Source organism: Lissotriton helveticus, chromosome 5_1, assembly GCF_964261635.1.
Source record: "Lissotriton helveticus chromosome 5_1, aLisHel1.1, whole genome shotgun sequence".
NCBI classification, from domain to species: Eukaryota; Metazoa; Chordata; class Amphibia; order Caudata; family Salamandridae; genus Lissotriton; species Lissotriton helveticus.
In genome coordinates, this window is record NC_136065.1 from 728,564,074 (window position 1) to 728,581,184 (window position 17,111).

The window sequence follows — 17,111 nt, forward strand, 5'->3', positions numbered from 1 at the left end:
TCCCCATACTCCTCCATGCTGACGATGCGGCTATTCTCTCGCAGACAAGGGTGGGCCTCCAAAAAGCAGTGCAAACATTTTCACACTTCATGAAATCAAGGGGTCTATGTCGTAAACGTTTCTAAGACGTTTACCATGTCATGTGGGCCAAACAAACGCAGAGCACCATGTTCGATTACATTGGACGACAGGCGGGTGGAGCTCGCGGACATCTTTTGCTACTTGGGGGTTCATTTTGAAAGAAAGGGCTCATGGAAGCCTGAAGTAAACGTTAGGGCTTTAGCACTTACCAGAGCAATAGGCGCACTACTAAATTTTGCCAAAAAGCTAAAGAGCAGGCCAGTCAGGGAGTTGCTACAAATTTTCAAGGCTAAATGTGTCTCCACCGCAACCTATGGGGCGGGCATCTGGGGTTTTGAGTCAGCAGACTCTATCCAACGCATTGAGAATCGGTTTCTGCGATACCTACTGGCCGTCCCAAAGAGCACATCAACCTATGTGTTGCACGCTGAAGTGGCCCTACAACACGCTACGGATATTATAAAATCTGCCCCGGTTTTACTCTGGCACAATGTCTGGACTAATCCAGCCACGACTCTTAATAGAGATATAATAGAGGACTGCCAGGCATCAGATGGAGCCAAAAACATTAATTGGCTTACCTATATTAAAAACTTCCTCTGTGAAATTGGGCACCCTGAATATTTTACCAACCCAGACACCATTGAGTCAGTGTCAAGATCTGCTCTAAAAAACTCCGTTCGAGAATATCTCGAATCTAAAAGATGGAAGGATCAAAGGGCAAAGAAAACTGTCATGATTCATGACGAGGTAACATTACATCAGGGCATCCAGCGGTATCTTTTGCTAGACCAACCTTTTTATCACCGTATGCTTCTCACTCTGTTCCGGCTGGAAACCTTCTATAGGCTTGTAACTTTACCCCAGTGCAATGACTGGTCGAGGGTAAAAATAATTTGTCCTTGCAATGATGTGTCTACTCAATCGAACATTCATTGTATCCTCTTTTGCTCCTTTTATACTTATCCAAGGAGGAAATTGTTGAAACCCCTTCTTGTTTTATGGGGCCTAAGATCATCTAGAGAGGCTTATAATAAGTTAAGAACTTTAGTCGATGAGTACACCATCAGTACGGTAACTTCCCTCCTGAGAGCAATTCTGAGGTTCAGAAAGACTATTTAATTTGAATATCCTCGGAATGTGTAAATGCTTGTCTATAAAGATCCAAAAACCTTTAAAAAAAAAAAAAAGAACTCTTATCAAATTTTACTTTTTAATATTTTACTTGTATAGAACAAATAGTGACCATGTTATGAATATATTCGCTGTTTGTTTTTTAATGTGATTTTATCTTGTATGCTTTTATGAATTTGTTTATTCAATTCGAATAAAGCTTGTTGAAACAAGCATAAAAGATACAAAGAGAAAAAAATTGCAAATGTACGAGTTATAGTCACACAAGGAGGAGCATTCAAGGAAGGGATACGAATGGATATACTCTAAGAGTCACATAGGAATGGTAGATAGTTCAACGGTCTATTGCATATACTATTGATTAGAGTTATCTCTATATACATAGGGAAGGGATACGAATGGATATACGCTAAGAGTCACATAGGAATGGTAGAGAGTACAAAGGTCTTCTGCATATGTGGAGAAGTGTGGCTCAATGGTTAGAGCGGCAGACCCTGATGCAGAGGTCTGGCCCGGGACCAGGGTTCAATTCCCGCCTCGGCTGGTCTCGGCAGATCTTGGGCTCATAATTCCTCGGACCTGATTTCTCGCCTCAGTGCCTACTCTAAGCATGGGTCCCACGCTGCAACTCTGGGCAATAGCTTGCTTAGTCTCCGCAACGGCCCCCTACAGCGCTAGGGATGCCTGGTTGCACCCTGGGGATGCCCAGGAGTGGACATTTCACGGGGAAAAACCAGGAAGGGTTCCCTAGCGGTATGAGTACAGCGCCAGGACACTCAGGAGTATCAGTGCGCTTTACAAGTACGTATACATTTACATCTACATTTTACATATACTAGTGATTAGAGTTATCTCTATATAAATAGGGAAGGGATACGAATGGATATACTCTAAGAGTCACATAGATGGTAGAGAGTACAAAGGTCTACTGTATATACTAGTGATTAGAGTTATCTCTATATACAAAGATATACAAATAGTAGATTTTCTCAGGTCAAGACCCAAAAAACCAGGAGAGCAGAGTTCCATTAAGTGGGGTCGGAGGGGGGACGCAGTCACAACACCAAGGGAGTGTGGGAGGGATACACGGGTATTGAGAAAAGGCAAATCAGAAAAAGGAAGAAACATTTGAGGATCGTCAAGGGGGAAAAGAGGGAAAAGGGGAAAGGACGAGGGAATGGACAGGATGGCGGGTCAGGGTCCAGAGAAAAGCGGCCGCGAACAGCAACAAAATGGCGGCCAGGACAAAAGAAAAAACTTAAAGAAGTCCATGAGGGTAACCCAGTGAGTATAACTCATGTACTCTGAAGTCCTTATGTGATGTAACTGGTCCAATTGTGAAGCGCTCCAAAACCTTCAGGTTAAGTTTGCGCTATATAAAAACGCATTACTTATAATAAAATAAATAAAATGGGGGCAGAATCTGAAATCAACAGCTTTCATCCATGCTGCTTTCACACCTCATCCATGGCCTAAAGTGTTGCGTAAGTAAGAGATACTAATGCATAAAAGCCACGATTTTGAACGTATTAAAAGAGAGATTTTAAGAAATCGGGGAAATTGTTTATCCCCTTTTGCGTTGTGTCTGTTCTAGCTGTGCTCTGCATAAACTAGATCTACTCACCCATCGAAGTGTCCGGAGTCACTTTCAACAACTTACACAGAAGAGAATGAGATTTTACGTGGGAGACACCCAACATAAAGCCATTTGGCGCTTTGAAAATCGAGAGTTTCCCGCCTGCATCGGGTATGTGATAATGTATGGTACTTCTTGTCTCCTTTAAAAGGGAGATACATAAGCGAGTGTGGAGAGTGGAAGGTGGAACTTGGTCGGAGAAAAAAAAAATGAAGGTACGTCTCGCTTTAAAAGTACTTTACAGTGAGGTGAGATCAATGTCTCATAGCACCTGAATTGCGGGCCAAGATGCCATTCAACAACCGCAGCCCATGGCAGGTGACGAGGGTGGGGTGTAAAGATCTGGCGGACGGTGTTCCACTAAACTTCAAAACACCCCGCATACGGCAGATACTATATACACAGAAATACATACATTCAGCAAACGTAGACTCAAAGCACGGCTCGCGTGCGGCTGGGCGATCACTTCTGGGGCGTCTCATAAAGTTTCCTTCCGGGGCGAGTGGGCCGTCTTTTCCTTGGCTGTCATTTTATTCTAGCCAATGGCGTGGTCCGGGAGCAGTGCTGGCGCTCACTCCTTCCTAGTTACCGTTGCACAGTGTCAATCGGAATACACTAGCTTTCCGATTGTCTCCTACTGTACTGAACTGTAGGATCTGAGACGAAGGCGGCAAAGCAGAGGAAATCAGATTGAGGTTTCTGTCTGGAACCGGGAGGTAAGGTTCGTGCTTGAGAACATCTCGCCTGATTCGGGAGTGAGCAGAAAAACAAGTGGCGGGCAATTTCAGTGTGCAGGGACATTTTAAGGATTTTGGGGGCTCTGGGCCAAACATATTTTGGGGGCCCCTCTTCAGGACAGCTTTGAATTTATGATCCAATTTCAGCTCGTTCATACCTAGCTGACCAGGTCATTGACAGTGCACAGGCACACTCAGCCAAATTCTAAATGTGTTTACATCTAATATTCAGAGACAGTGGAGTGTGTTTTCAATATTGTAACACAACAGCAGTTCACTAATATTAATGCAAATAATCTCTATAACCCCCCCTCCCATTTCTCATTTGTGAGAACCTGTTTTGATCTAAAGGAAACTTTTTCTAAGGACTTTACATGAAATACAAACACATTTCCTCAAAATGTCTGTAATAGTCCACACTCATATTAAAAATAAAGAAAAACGGTATTTAAAACTAACTGTTTGAGAAATATTTACGTAATCGGAGCAAGACTCTGCAGAAAAGAGCTGGCTCTATCAGGGACCCCTGAAACGTTGGGGCCCTGGGCCAGATTACCTTAAAACATCTCTGTCTGTGTGATAGGAGGGTATGGTACGCCTGAGGAGTAGGATGACAAGGGCTTCTTAGGGTCAGCGATCGAAAGGTACTATTGGTATTGGCAGGGGAGTTATCAGATGAGTTTATTTAATCAAATTGTGTTCGTACCCCTGCGGAGGCTGGCTTGTTTGCGGTTGGATCAAGTCATTTACTTCTGGCCATTCTTCAAGTGACTCGAATTTAAAATGGGAGAAGATTTTACATGGACACCCTATTAATGTTGTTAATCGAAGGGAACTAGGGCCGCTGTGACTTCCTTCTTAAAGGTTTAGTAATGCCATCTCTCTGAGATGAACCTTCTTTTTTTTTTTTTTATAATTCTTTTTATTGAAATAAAACATCAGCAAAGAGACACATTACCCCCTCATGGGTCCTCCCTGTCCCAGTCCTTACTACGTGAGGCAGTCCTGCCTCCACCCAGCCAATCACAACGCCAGTATGCTTAAACTACATAAGCTCCGCCCACCTACCGCCATGCCTGTTTTTTTTCTGCTCCGACGGTGGTCAGAACGCTGGTGCTCCCGGTTCCTGTTGCCTGGCCTAGTTTTTCTTCAGGAGGGTGCCGTGAGTGTTTGTATTTGCAGTTTTGTGTTTCTGCTTTGTTTTTATTGTTATTTTATCGGCGTGGCCGCTCCGGTATTCTGGTCAACTGTGCTTCTGTTCTGGGGTCAGGGACGCTCCCTGTTCATGTGCTGGGCTGGGGCAGAGAATCGGTCAGTACTGCAGATTTGACTTCGGGGGGTCACCAGATAATCAATACATGCAATTGAATAGGAACATCACGTGGAGGGGGGGTCATCTAGAGCAGCATTTCTGGGTGTTGTACAGATCTCTCCTCTATGACAGTTCCAGGGGCCCCAGACCAGTGACCACTTCCTAGGGCATCCCCTCGCCAGATACACAGTTTTTTCCCTAAACATGTGTTGGACCCGGCCTCATGGCGTGGTCCTACCCCTCCCGCATGGCGGGCCCCGGACGACACCAGCCCTCCTCCGAACCTCGGGCGGCCCCTTCGGCCCGACCCCGCACTCCCCAACACCACCGATCCGGCTGCCATCCCGGATCCCCCTCACCAGCCTGGCTCCGGCGTAGGCCCATCACGACCTAAGCACGAGGCCGTGCCCGACTCCATCTTGGGTCCCCCACGTCACGACCACGTGGCCTCGGCCCAGGCCCAGGCCCCAGCGAAGCCCCGACATCGAGGCACCAAGATCCTCCCAGGTGGTCGAGTGGCCACTCGACAGATCCCGGAGGGAGAGGAGTTTCGATGGCCCTCCAGCCGTCCCCGGACACCTGGTATCGATCGCCCTCCGGCCTCCCTGGGCGCTGGCTCCACCCCCCTGCTGGGTGTCTGGACACCATCATCCCGGCCCCTCTAAACCCCCAGGCGAGAGGGTCCGGACATCAAAGGACCTCCGTCCTATATCTGGGCCAGCCCCGGAGTAGGACGTCAGTTGTATCCTGGACTGGAAGCCCTTCTGACGCTGTCACGGCCGACACCAGACGAACTCATCCTTCCTGTAACCCGTCGCCCATCTGAGAGCCTGCTGGCGCTGCCGCGGCCTACCTTGCTGAACCATCCGAGAGCCTGCTGGCGCTGCCGCGGCCTACCTTGCTGAACCATCCGAGAGCCTGCTGGCGCTGCCGCGGCCTACCTTGCTGAACCATCTGAGAGCCTGCTGGCGCTGCCGCGGCCTACCTTGCTGAACCATCCGAGAGCCTGCTGGCGCTGCCGCGGCCTACCTTGCTGAACCATCCGAGAGCCTGCTGGCGCTGCCGCGGCCTACCTTGCTGAACCATCCGGTAAGCCTGCTGGCACGGCCGCGGCTCGAACCTCTCTGAGCCCCCCAGCTCGAGGATTGAGAGCTGTGCGCAGGGCATCCCTTCCTCCCCCCAGAAGCGAGACTGTCCCGCTACCTCGCCCCCCTTTCGAGACTTTACGGATCCCTCGATCCGCCTGTATATACTGCCAAGAATCCGCAACCCGTATTCCTTATAAAAGCTTAAGAACTTGACACCCGGTTCAAGGCCCCCTCAGCCTAGTCAAGGAAGGCTGGGAGACAGCCGTTCGAGATGCCCCGCCGGATGTCTACCGATACCTCCTGACCCTCCGCAATCAGACTCGGAAGTTCCGGGAACTTGCCGAGGCCAACCTCGAGGCCAGTCAGGAGGAGATGAAACGCTGGTATGACCAGAACGCCTCCTCCATCGAGTTCGAGCCGGGCCAGCAAGTCTGGGTCATGTCCCCGGTTGAACCGTGTGCCCTCCAGGACAAATGGACCGGGCCCTTCAAAGTGGTGGAGCGCAAGAGCCCCGTCACCTACCTGGTAGACATGGAGTCCCCCAGGAACCCCCTCCGGGTCCTACACGCTAACCGGCTCAAGCCGCACTTTGCCCGCACCGAACTGAGTCTGCTGCTGGCGACCGATGACGGAGCCGAAGACGGCTCCGAGCCACTACCGGATCTCCTCAGCACCACCGAGAAAGACGGCTCCTTCGAAGGGGTCCGGCTCTCCTCTACCCTGACCCCAGAGCAGCAACAAGACTGCCGGAAGATGCTGGGGGCAGTTTGCGGATCTGTTTTCCCTCACGCGGGGGTCACCCGGTGGTGTGTCCACGATGTGGACACCGGGGACAGCCCACCTGTAAAACACCGAGCTTTTCGAGTGCCCGACCGCCTGCATCCAATCAGAAGTGGCCAAGATGTTGGCCCTGGGGGTAGTCGAACCCTCCAACAGTCCCTGGGCCAGTCCCGTTGTCCTGGTCCCTAAGGCCGCCTCCCCCGGAACAGCTCCAGAGCTCCGGTTCTGTGTTGACTACCGGGGACTGAATGCAGTCACCAGGACCGACGCCCATCCCATCCCCAGGGCGGATGAACTGATCGATCGCCTAGGGGCCGCCAAATACCTCAGCACCTTCGATCTCACGGCGGGGTATTGGCAGATCGGCCTTACTCCTGGTGCACAAGAGCGATCGGCCTTCTCGACCCCTGATGGCCACTATCACTTCAAAGTGATGCCCTTCGGCATGAAAAATGCGCCGGCCACCTTCCAGAGACTAGTGAACCAGGTGCTGGCCGGACTAGAGGAATACAGCGCCGCTTATCTAGATGACATTGCGGTATGCAGCCTTCAGTGGGATGAGCATCTGACCCACCTCGGGGAGGTCCTGACGGCCCGCCCGGCGGGCCGGACTAACCATCAAAGCCAGCAAATGCCAGATAGGCCAAGGGTCCGTCACCTATCTGGGACACCAAGTGGGGAGCGGCCAAGTAGCTCCCCTCCAACCAAAGATAGACGCCATCCGGGCCTGGGAGCCCCCGGTCACCCAAACCGCCGTCCGAGCCTTCCTGGGGCTCACCGGATACTATCGGCGATTTATAAAAGACTACGGGAGCATTGTGGGGCCCCTTACAGAACTGACCTCCAATAAATTACCCCCGAAGGTGCATTGGACCCCTGCGTGCCAAACGGCCTTTGAGACTTTAAAGACTGTCATGTGCACCGCCCCTGTGCTCCAGGCCCCCGACTACAGTATAGAGTTTGTAGTCCAAACCGACGCCTCGGAGCACGGCATCGGGGCAGTCCTGTCCCAAGTTAACCCCGAAGGAATCGACCGGCCTGTGGCCTTCATCAGCCGACGCCTATTGGCAAGAGAACAGCGATGGAGCACCATCGAGAGGGAAGCCTTTGCCGTGGTGTGGGCACTCAAGAAGCTCCGGCCCTACCTCTTCGGCACCCACTTCCGAGTCCAGACCGACCACCAGCCCCTGCGGTGGTTAATGCAGATGCGGGGAGAGAACCCGAAACTGCTGCGCTGGTCCATTTCTCTGCAGGGGATGGACTTCACTGTGGAGCATCGCCCCGGCAACGACCACGCCAATGCTGACGGCCTGTCCAGATTCTTCCGCCTCGGCGAGGAGAATCCCCAAGAAGATGGGTGACTCTCCCCTGCCTTCAGCTGGGGGGGACGCGTGTTGGACCCGGCCTCATGGCGTGGTCCTACCCCTCCCGCATGGCGGGCCCCGGACGACACCAGCCCTCCTCCGAACCTCGGGCGTCCCCTTCGGCCCGACCCCGCACTCCCCAACACCACCGATCCGGCTGCCATCCCGGATCCCCCTCACCAGCCTGGCTCCGGCATAGGCCCATCACGACCTAAGCACGAGGCCGTGCCCGACTCCATCTTGGGTTCCCCACGTCACGACCACGTGGCCTCAGCCCAGGCCCAGGCCCCAGCGAAGCCCCGACATCGAGGCACCAAGATCCTCCCAGGTGGTCGAGTGGCCACTCGACAGATCCCGGAGGGAGAGGAGTTTCGATGGCCCTCCAGCCGTCCCCGGACGCCTGGTATCGATCGCCCTCCGGCCTCCCTGGGCGCTGGCTCCACCCCCCTGCTGGGTGTCTGGACACCATCATCCCGGCCCCTCTAAACCCCCAGGCGAGAGGGTCCGGACATCAAAGGACCTCCGTCCTATATCTGGGCCAGCCCCGGAGTAGGACGTCAGTTGTATCCTGGACTGGAAGCCCTTCTGACGCTGTCACGGCCGACACCAGACGAACTCATCCTTCCTGTAACCCGTCGCCCATCTGAGAGCCTGCTGGCGCTGCCGCGGCCTACCTTGCTGAACCATCCGAGAGCCTGCTGGCGCTGCCGCGGCCTACCTTGCTGAACCATCCGAGAGCCTGCTGGCGCTGCCGCGGCCTACCTTGCTGAACCATCTGAGAGCCTGCTGGCGCTGCCGCGGCCTACCTTGCTGAACCATCTGAGAGCCTGCTGGCGCTGCCGCGGCCTACCTTGCTGAACCATCCGAGAGCCTGCTGGCGCTGCCGTGGCCTACCTTGCTGAACCATCCGAGAGCCTGCTGGCGCTGCCGCGGCCTACCTTGCTGAACCATCTGAGAGCCTGCTGGCGCTGCCGCGGCCTACCTTGCTGAACCATCCGGTAAGCCTGCTGGCACGGCCGCGGCTCGAACCTCTCGGAACCCCCCAGCTCGAGGATTGAGAGCTGTGCGCAGGGCATCCCTCCTCCCCCCAGAAGCGAGACTGTCCCGCTACCTCGCCCCCCTTTCGAGACTTTACGGATCCCTCGATCCGCCTGTATATACTGCCAAGAATCCGCAACCCGTATTTCTTATAAAAGCTTAAGAACTTGACCTCCTGTGTGGTGTCCGTTTGTAGTGTTGTGATTACTCTGCTGTACGATCCTAGGAGAGGGCCCTCCCCCGGGAGGCCTCTCGGTAACGCTCGGCTACGTCTCGACGGAGAGGTGGACCTAGGGGTGGTCAGTCAGACATCTTCTGCCTCCCCCGGGGTCGCCTTTCTAACAACATGCACCAATCTAAATCACCTTCCCATGCTTCCAGGGTGGGAGGTTGCGGCGCCCCCCACAATTGGGCGATGTTTCTTTTGGCCAGCATAAAACACAAAGTGGCCCATTGTGTCTGGGAGATTTTAAGATCAGAGATATTCAAGAGGCATCTCCTAGCTTCCGGGAATAGGGAGACCCCCAACACCCCAGCCAATGTATCATGCACTTTACGCCAATAAGTGGCGACGTGTGTACACTCCCAGATGATATCCATAAATGTACCAGTGGGACTACATTGTCGTTTGCATAGCCCAGAATCTAACAAACCCATGTGTACCATTCTGGGTCCCGTGATGTAGATCCTATGTAGAATTTTAAGCTGGACTAATCTCATGCGGGCTGGGATGGTGACCTCCCTCGGGGATGACACCGCTGTCTGCCAATCTTCGTCGTCCAACTCTATCCCATCTATCCCACAACTTCTGAAGGGGATCAGCCATGTGGTTGATTAGCTTTTTTATAAATTAATGAAATTGTTTTGTCGGGGAGGTGACCATCCAGTATTCTATCCTCTAATGGAGAGACCTCTGAGGGCTCGGCACCTTTGGGCAATGTGGAGAGAAGCGAGTGCCGGACTTGCACATAGAGATGAAACTTCTTAAAAGTTTAGTAATGCCATCTCTCTGAGAATGGAGAGCACCAGGTGTCACAACAAAGTCGAATACTGGACCAAATCTAGGGGCCAGATTTACGACCAGTTTTTGCGTGTGCAAACAGGTTAGCGACCCAGTTGCCTACGCAAAAACTCTACATGGCCATGTACAAACACTATTTTGCGACTCGCAAAATATTGTGACTCGACTCGCTATTAGGAAGGGGCGTTCCCTTCCAAACAGCGACTTTCTAGCCATGTATGAATGTTTTGCAACCTCAATTGTGGTTGCAAAACACTCGCAATTTACTGCCCTCATCAAGAGTGTGGCAATGGAGTTGCAAATGGGAAGGGGTCATCTTCCTCTTTGTGACTGTCTCTAAAAATATTTTTTAAGGGCAGGCAGTGGTCCCAGAGACCACCACCTGCCCTTAAAATATGAAACGAAAACGTTTCATTTAAAAAAAAAAAAAAAAAAAAAAAAAATGCATTCAGTTTTCCTTTAAGAAAAACGGGCTGCATTAAAAAAAAAAAACACAACACCGTCCCTGGGAGGGTCAGCCATTCCCAATGGGGTTGCAAATTGCTAGTGGCTCATTAATATTCATGAGCTTCCCATTTTGCGACCCCAATGGAAATCGCGATCAGTGTCTCTGACACTGTTGTATATTCCAAATTATGACGTGCAACTGAGCGCAAATTGCGAGTCGTAATTTGGAATGGTCGTACCTCTGACCCTAGGCCCATGAGTTGGGTAATCTCATATTAACTATGCTTGGAATACTGTTGAGTCCGGGCGCCTGGGTCACTTTTGAAGTACTGATTATGAGGCATACCATCAAGGACCGGCGATAATTATCGCTAAGCGCACTTAGCGCTAGGATAATTATCGCCGGGTAACGTGGAATTTTATCGCTGGGATAGCGTGCTATTAGCAACGCTTATCTCAAAAGCGATAAAATTCCAAGCGCTAACTGCCAAATGTGAGATTATCGCTGGAAATCCAGCGATAATCTCACACAGTTTGGCGTTAGCTTGATGATAGGGCGAGGCATACTTAGTCATGATATCCACCTTACATAGGATATCATGGCTAAGTTAGTCTCGAAGCAGCATAAGGAAAGTAGCGATAACAGAGGTTATAGCTACTTTGCTTGTCGCTCTGCAGGTTAGCGTGCCCCTTGTTAATTGGACAAATGTCCCTTAGCGAAATTTCTCCAGTAATGTCAGGGTAGGAACGCCCACTTTGCATCTCATTAGAGATGCAAAGCTGGGCGTTCAGTAAACAGGCGCTGATGCAAGGTTTCACGCAATAGCGTGACCTTGCTGAGTAGGCAATATAATTATTGCCGCTTTTCGTCCGAAAACGGACGCAAAAGCGGCGATAATTTTACATCGCCCTGTTGATGACATGCCCCTATGTTAGTTAGTGGCATATTTTCTACGGAGCTAAGGTGCTAAACTGATTCGACGACCTCTTGATTCATGTTGTTTGCTTCTAGTTCTTTAATGGTCTAAAAGAAATGTGTGATTAAAAGATTCAATTCTCTGAAGTACTTTATGTGGACACGTTTTCTTCTTTCTGGTGCTTGTAGAAAATTGCTTGTATTCTTTCCTGTTTCTACTTGAAAGTGAACGTAAGTATTTGAGATTAATAGTAAAAAAAAAGGGGAAAGTGGTCACTAACAAACTTTGAGAGCACTCTAAAATCCAAGCATATTGCAAAATCTTTAATGCCAAGTCTATATGACATAAAGAGTCACTATACTAAAACTTATCAATTTGTTGGACAGTTATGGGCAAATCAATTAGTCAAAGTATAGAGTTTAAATTGCTTTAGAAGTTGCATCAATGCACGTTCTTTAGCATGTGATTCTTTATCTAAAGAAGCAAAAAACGTAACATAGTTCCTCCATAAACGCATAAGGGTTTGAACAAATGTGCTTTCCAATCTCTGCCCAACAAGAGTAAGGCAGATGGAAAAGATAACCTTATTTACTAGCAGATCCCTCTCAAATTTTGTATCTCTTCTTTGAGCAAAGACAGGTGAATTTAAAACTTAAATATAATTAATTCACCGCTTCCTTTCTGATTATAAAACATGCAAATTGCTAATGTATTTGGTCTTGTAATCTTTCCAACAGTCATAAGCATATTTACTTTCAGTAAAATAGTGACTCCTCCCGCGGGGTGCCCTCTGGAGCTGTTTCAAGTGTGAAAGGAGAAGGAATGTAAGTTATTTGCATGTTTGTGAATTCTAAGGGATTTATTCAGTTCTGTTTATTTAATTTTAGATATTTAATATACATCAAATCTAATTGACTAAATCTATTTAAAATAGCAATAAAAAAAGCACAGGCCCTGCGCTTCAAAGAACAAAAACAAACACATCTTAGGATCGGCCAGGGTCCATGGGGCGGTGCATTTGTGTAATAATTCACGCCAACTCGATGTAGGTTAAATAGTTTATTTCCAGAGACTACACAGCTGGCCGGTCAATAAATCACCAGGTCCAGCAGTAACTGACTACAAATCCAACTCTTGAACATCAACATTCTGAGAATGCACATTACTCCTATAACATCGTAGAATCTAAGTCAGCATATGCAGTAAATACAACATACCTTCCCTTCTTCTGCATGAAAAAAACAAGAATCAAATCAAATAAAGAAAACAAAAAGAGAAAATAAAAAAACGGAATACAGTAGAAACTACAATGAGAAAAACCCTAGGATCACTCACAGAATCTTTGTGACTATGACCCTGAAACTCCTTCTAAGTTCACCAAACCCGGGCAGATCAGTCACCTGACTACCTGCATAGTCATTAGACACACGCCCACATTTGTGACACTTTGGTCTTACCGTAACAACTTTGTAAAGATTCCACCAATGGCCACCTTCCACCTGAACATCATTGCTGCCAATCCTCACAACTTTGGTGGGTTCACCATATTTACCCTTCCCTTTTTTGACTTGAACAGGAGACTTGATCCAAACAACATCCCCCACACCCAGAGGAACTATTTGAACACCTTTTTCTTATCATACCAAGATTTTTGTTTACTTTGGGTCAATTCAGTATTCTCTTTAACTATGCCCATCCACCTGGGCCTGAAACAAGTACATGATCCACGTTGGGGCCATAGTAGTTCGCATTAGCAACATCATGTGAGTTCAACCTCCCCCAAAGAAGACAATACCTCCCTTCAGGATCCATTTCCATCCCACCCAGCACAAACCTGACACCTCCTTTAATAAGTATAGCCACTCCCCTGGAGTAGTTTGAATACGATGCGAAGCAACTATGCAAGGCACATCGTGTAGAAAATTGGGGTGTCCCTCCGTGCGGAAGGTGGGTCTCTTGTAACAGCGCCACATGGACATGGTGGCGATCTAAATACCCCAGCACCTGCCTCCGTTTCCTCGGATCATTCATTCCTCTCACATTCCAGGAAAGGATGTGGAGGTCAGTCCTATTACTTACGTCATCAGTCATAGCTGCTATCTATTTCAATCTGTTTTATGCAGTGGTCGCGGTCGTCTTGCTCAAACATACAGTGTAAACTAACCCCCCCAGCCCTCCCTCTCCCTCCCACTGTGGCTCCCCAAACACGCCGAGCAATAACTCCCTCCCATTCCCCAACTGCACAACCGAACCCTTCCCTGTACATCCCTTAGCAAAGCAATTAAGGGGTATGCCCTCCTACAGGGGTCACTAGGGGCTCACGCCTGCCCACTCAACCCCCCTATTACACCCGCCTGCCGCACCGTTCAATGAAGCGGGCAACATTAGCGGGACGGAGGTGAGCGCCCGGGCGGAGCACGGCATAACAGATATAAACAAAGTAAATACATCACCAAATCGGTATGGTTCCCAAACAGTCTAGTAGCCCAGCCGACTCTTACACAATATACCATATGATTATGTCCTCATCCTGGCTCCGACGCGGGGGACTGCGATCTGGATCTTCTGCGAGCAGTCATGGGCTGCCTCTTTGCGTGCATGTTTGAGGTAATCCTCCACTTGCCTGGGGTTATTAAAGAAATGTTGCTTTTCCTGATGGGTGATCTTCAGCTTTGCAGGGTACAACATGGCATACGTGATATCCTGCGCCTGGAGTTTTTTCTTGACGGCTGCGAATTTACGCCAGGCCTCCTGTACTGCTTGCGTAAAATCGGGATAGAAGGCGAGGGTGGCATTCTCATATCGCACTTGTCCCATCTCACGTGCTAAACGCAACACAGTGTCTCTGTCGCGGTAGTTCAGAAAGCGGACAATTACAGGACGCGGCGACGCCCCAGGGGTTGGGAGAGTAGCCAGAGAACGATGGGCCCGTTCGATCGTCATATGTACCGAGAAGGAGTCCTTTCCAAACAGGTTGAGGTAACGGGTTTTTAGGAACCCGTTTGGTGCCAGGGGATAACACCCGAAGACCTCTGAGTTCTCCCTGTTCCGGACCACAGAAACACGGAGTCTTCTAGTCGCAGTCAGAGATCAAGTTTTATTGGCAGCTACCAAGTAACAGGTGTCCTAGAAGCACGACAAACACGGGTCATGTGTTCTCAGGAGACTGTTCGTTTTTACAGAACCAGCCTTCTCCTTATATACAAAAATAATAGCTGCAAGCAAGAATTCTTGAGTTTATGATATGGCTATACACATATTTCTACAATAATACAAAAGAGCGAAGTCATGTAGGCAAGCCCGTATTTTAGATGTCCAATTCGTGATAGATTACCTAGCCAGGCCCGGAACTCCCATCAGATATCGGTGAAGCCCCAATAAAGGAAGGCACCTCCTAGTCATAAAACTGGCCATAAACAGGGAGCGTGGACAGGTGTGTATGTGTGTAGAAAACATGATCTGGATGTAGTGAATGGTTTGGGGCATGTTGTGCATTGATGCTATCGCATTAGGCCACTGGGCGAGGAGCTGCCTAAACAGGTTTGGCTGGAGGCAAGGGAGTCAGTTGGGACAGGTCAGGGGGGAGTCAGGGAAGGTGGACGTGTCCTTTTAGATCAAGCTCGACCTTTAATTGACTTATCATGAGGGCAAGACACAAGATGGATACCGTTTACAAAATGGAGTCTGAGGGGTCGGGACGGAAACTACAATTCAGGGGTGTTAGCATGTCTCGATCATGACGCAAATGCATAGGAATGATGTCCTAATCATTATCGGTTCGTCGACACCAAATTCGTCATGGTACGTTGATGTTTCGGGACACGGGTATCGGACCTCGATACTGGGACAACGGTAGGGTCCAGAATTTCAGAACCACAGACCCTCCTTTTGCCCTCATATAAGGCAATAATTCATGTTAATCCGAGTCTAAATCTGTATGAAGGAATTTGTGGAGATGCTGCTGTAGCATCATTCTGTTGCTCAGTTCGTCCCTTGACACAGGCTTCCGTACACATGAGGTAGCACAGAGGCCACATAGTGCAGGAGCGCACTGTACACACAGGCAGAACATAAACAGAAGTGCTAAGATCATCCCAATGAAGATCAGTGTTTTCCATCCCCAGGTAGCGATCAGTTCCCAGAACCACCCTAGTAAGGACCAGTCCCCTTTTTCTACGTGAAGGGAACCAGATATCTCGTGTAGCTTAGAGATGGCCTGGTACACTGTCGGTGCGTTATCAGGGATGAAAATGCAACAACTGGATTGGATCACTCTACACACACCACCACGATCGGCGAGTATGATATCTAGGGCAACTCGGTTCTGAAGGGTCATAAGTCGATCCGACTGAAGTTCGGTCGTCAAATTGCCAAGGGCTCCGGCCGTTGTAATCACGGCGGATGCAACTATCCTTGATAACTGGCGAATATTCCTGCTGTTCACCATAGGCCCCCAAAATGGCAGAAAACCCTTTGCGAAGTCAGCGAATTCCTGACCCGCGGTGTCGTCTTTACTCACGACACCTCTAGCTGTCCTTGTCCGATGGTAATCTGCTCTGGCCATGTAGGTGGGAGGCAGCAGAAATGAGATAAAGCATGTACCTGAGAAGTCAGGGGGCAACCAGGTGTAGGCTTGGTCATGGCAGACGAAATACGTGCCTTTGGCTGCTAATAGTATAGGGGAAGTTCGGGAAGCGAACACATAGGTTTCCGTGCATATACTCTTTCCTAATCGTGCTTTGGGATCCCTGCCGATACCTTGTAAACATAAGTGACCTCGGTTGGGTACTATCCAAACTGGGCGGGATTTCTTTGCTGTCTGGCTCTTACTCAGGTAAAACCCATATTTAGTTACGTTCCAACGAGTGTACGGAGTGAGTTCATCTTTGGGAATCGTTAGATATGTGTCGAACTCTCTACTCATATTTCTTATCCCTGCTACTAGTGCCTTGTTACTGGAATCACTCTCAGTAGAACGGGTCGGGTATGGTTCTAGGGCGAATAGGAACATGGTCTGGAAAGCCCACAGAGAACCATAATAACTGAAAGGCAGGATGAAGTATGCGATACCCTTATCAGTCGTGTGCGGCATGAGTCCGCATACCCAACAGTTCGATGTGTTCATTATGGACTGGTGTTGGTGTAGAAGTTGAATGAATGAGTTATTTACAAATTCGAGTCTTCTGGCAGACTCGTGTTCAGGTAGAGGGTGAAAGTAGTGTGGAGAGATAGTAGGAGGAGGCGGTGGCCGGGTGTCATTTGAAAAAGTAACTTGGAATACGAATAGAGTATAACCAGTCAAAAACATCGTTATGCTACACAACATTAAAATACATGTTATAAAAAACCTTCTTTTGGCCAGTACAGTGCATAATTGTCTTTCAAAGTTCGTGAATCTGGTAGGTCTCTTTACCCTAGGAAACTCCATCCTCTAGTTGCTGCCCGCGGTGGTAGGTTGGTTCTGCCAGGGAGTGCGCTCTGTTCAGTCCGGGGTAACTCCCTTGGACCAACCAGAACCGTTGACCTAGACGTCCCCAGTTGCACTCCCCAGACTTC

At 49.5% G+C, this 17,111-nt stretch overlaps 1 protein-coding gene across 2 annotated transcripts in view; it reads left to right on the forward strand.

Moving 5' to 3' along the window:
- Nucleotides 1-3,393: 3,393 nt before the first annotated feature.
- Nucleotides 3,394-17,111, forward strand: part of ARL6 (ARF like GTPase 6) — a 474,385-nt gene continuing 460,667 nt past the window's right edge. The window contains exon 1 of one of the 2 annotated variants that reach the window (XM_078643198.1): nt 3,394-3,567. The gene's annotated coding sequence lies outside the window, so the exon portion shown is untranslated. Of the gene's footprint in view, nt 3,573-17,111 lie in introns of both variants that reach the window. The other variant, XM_078643199.1, reaches the window with a different exon arrangement.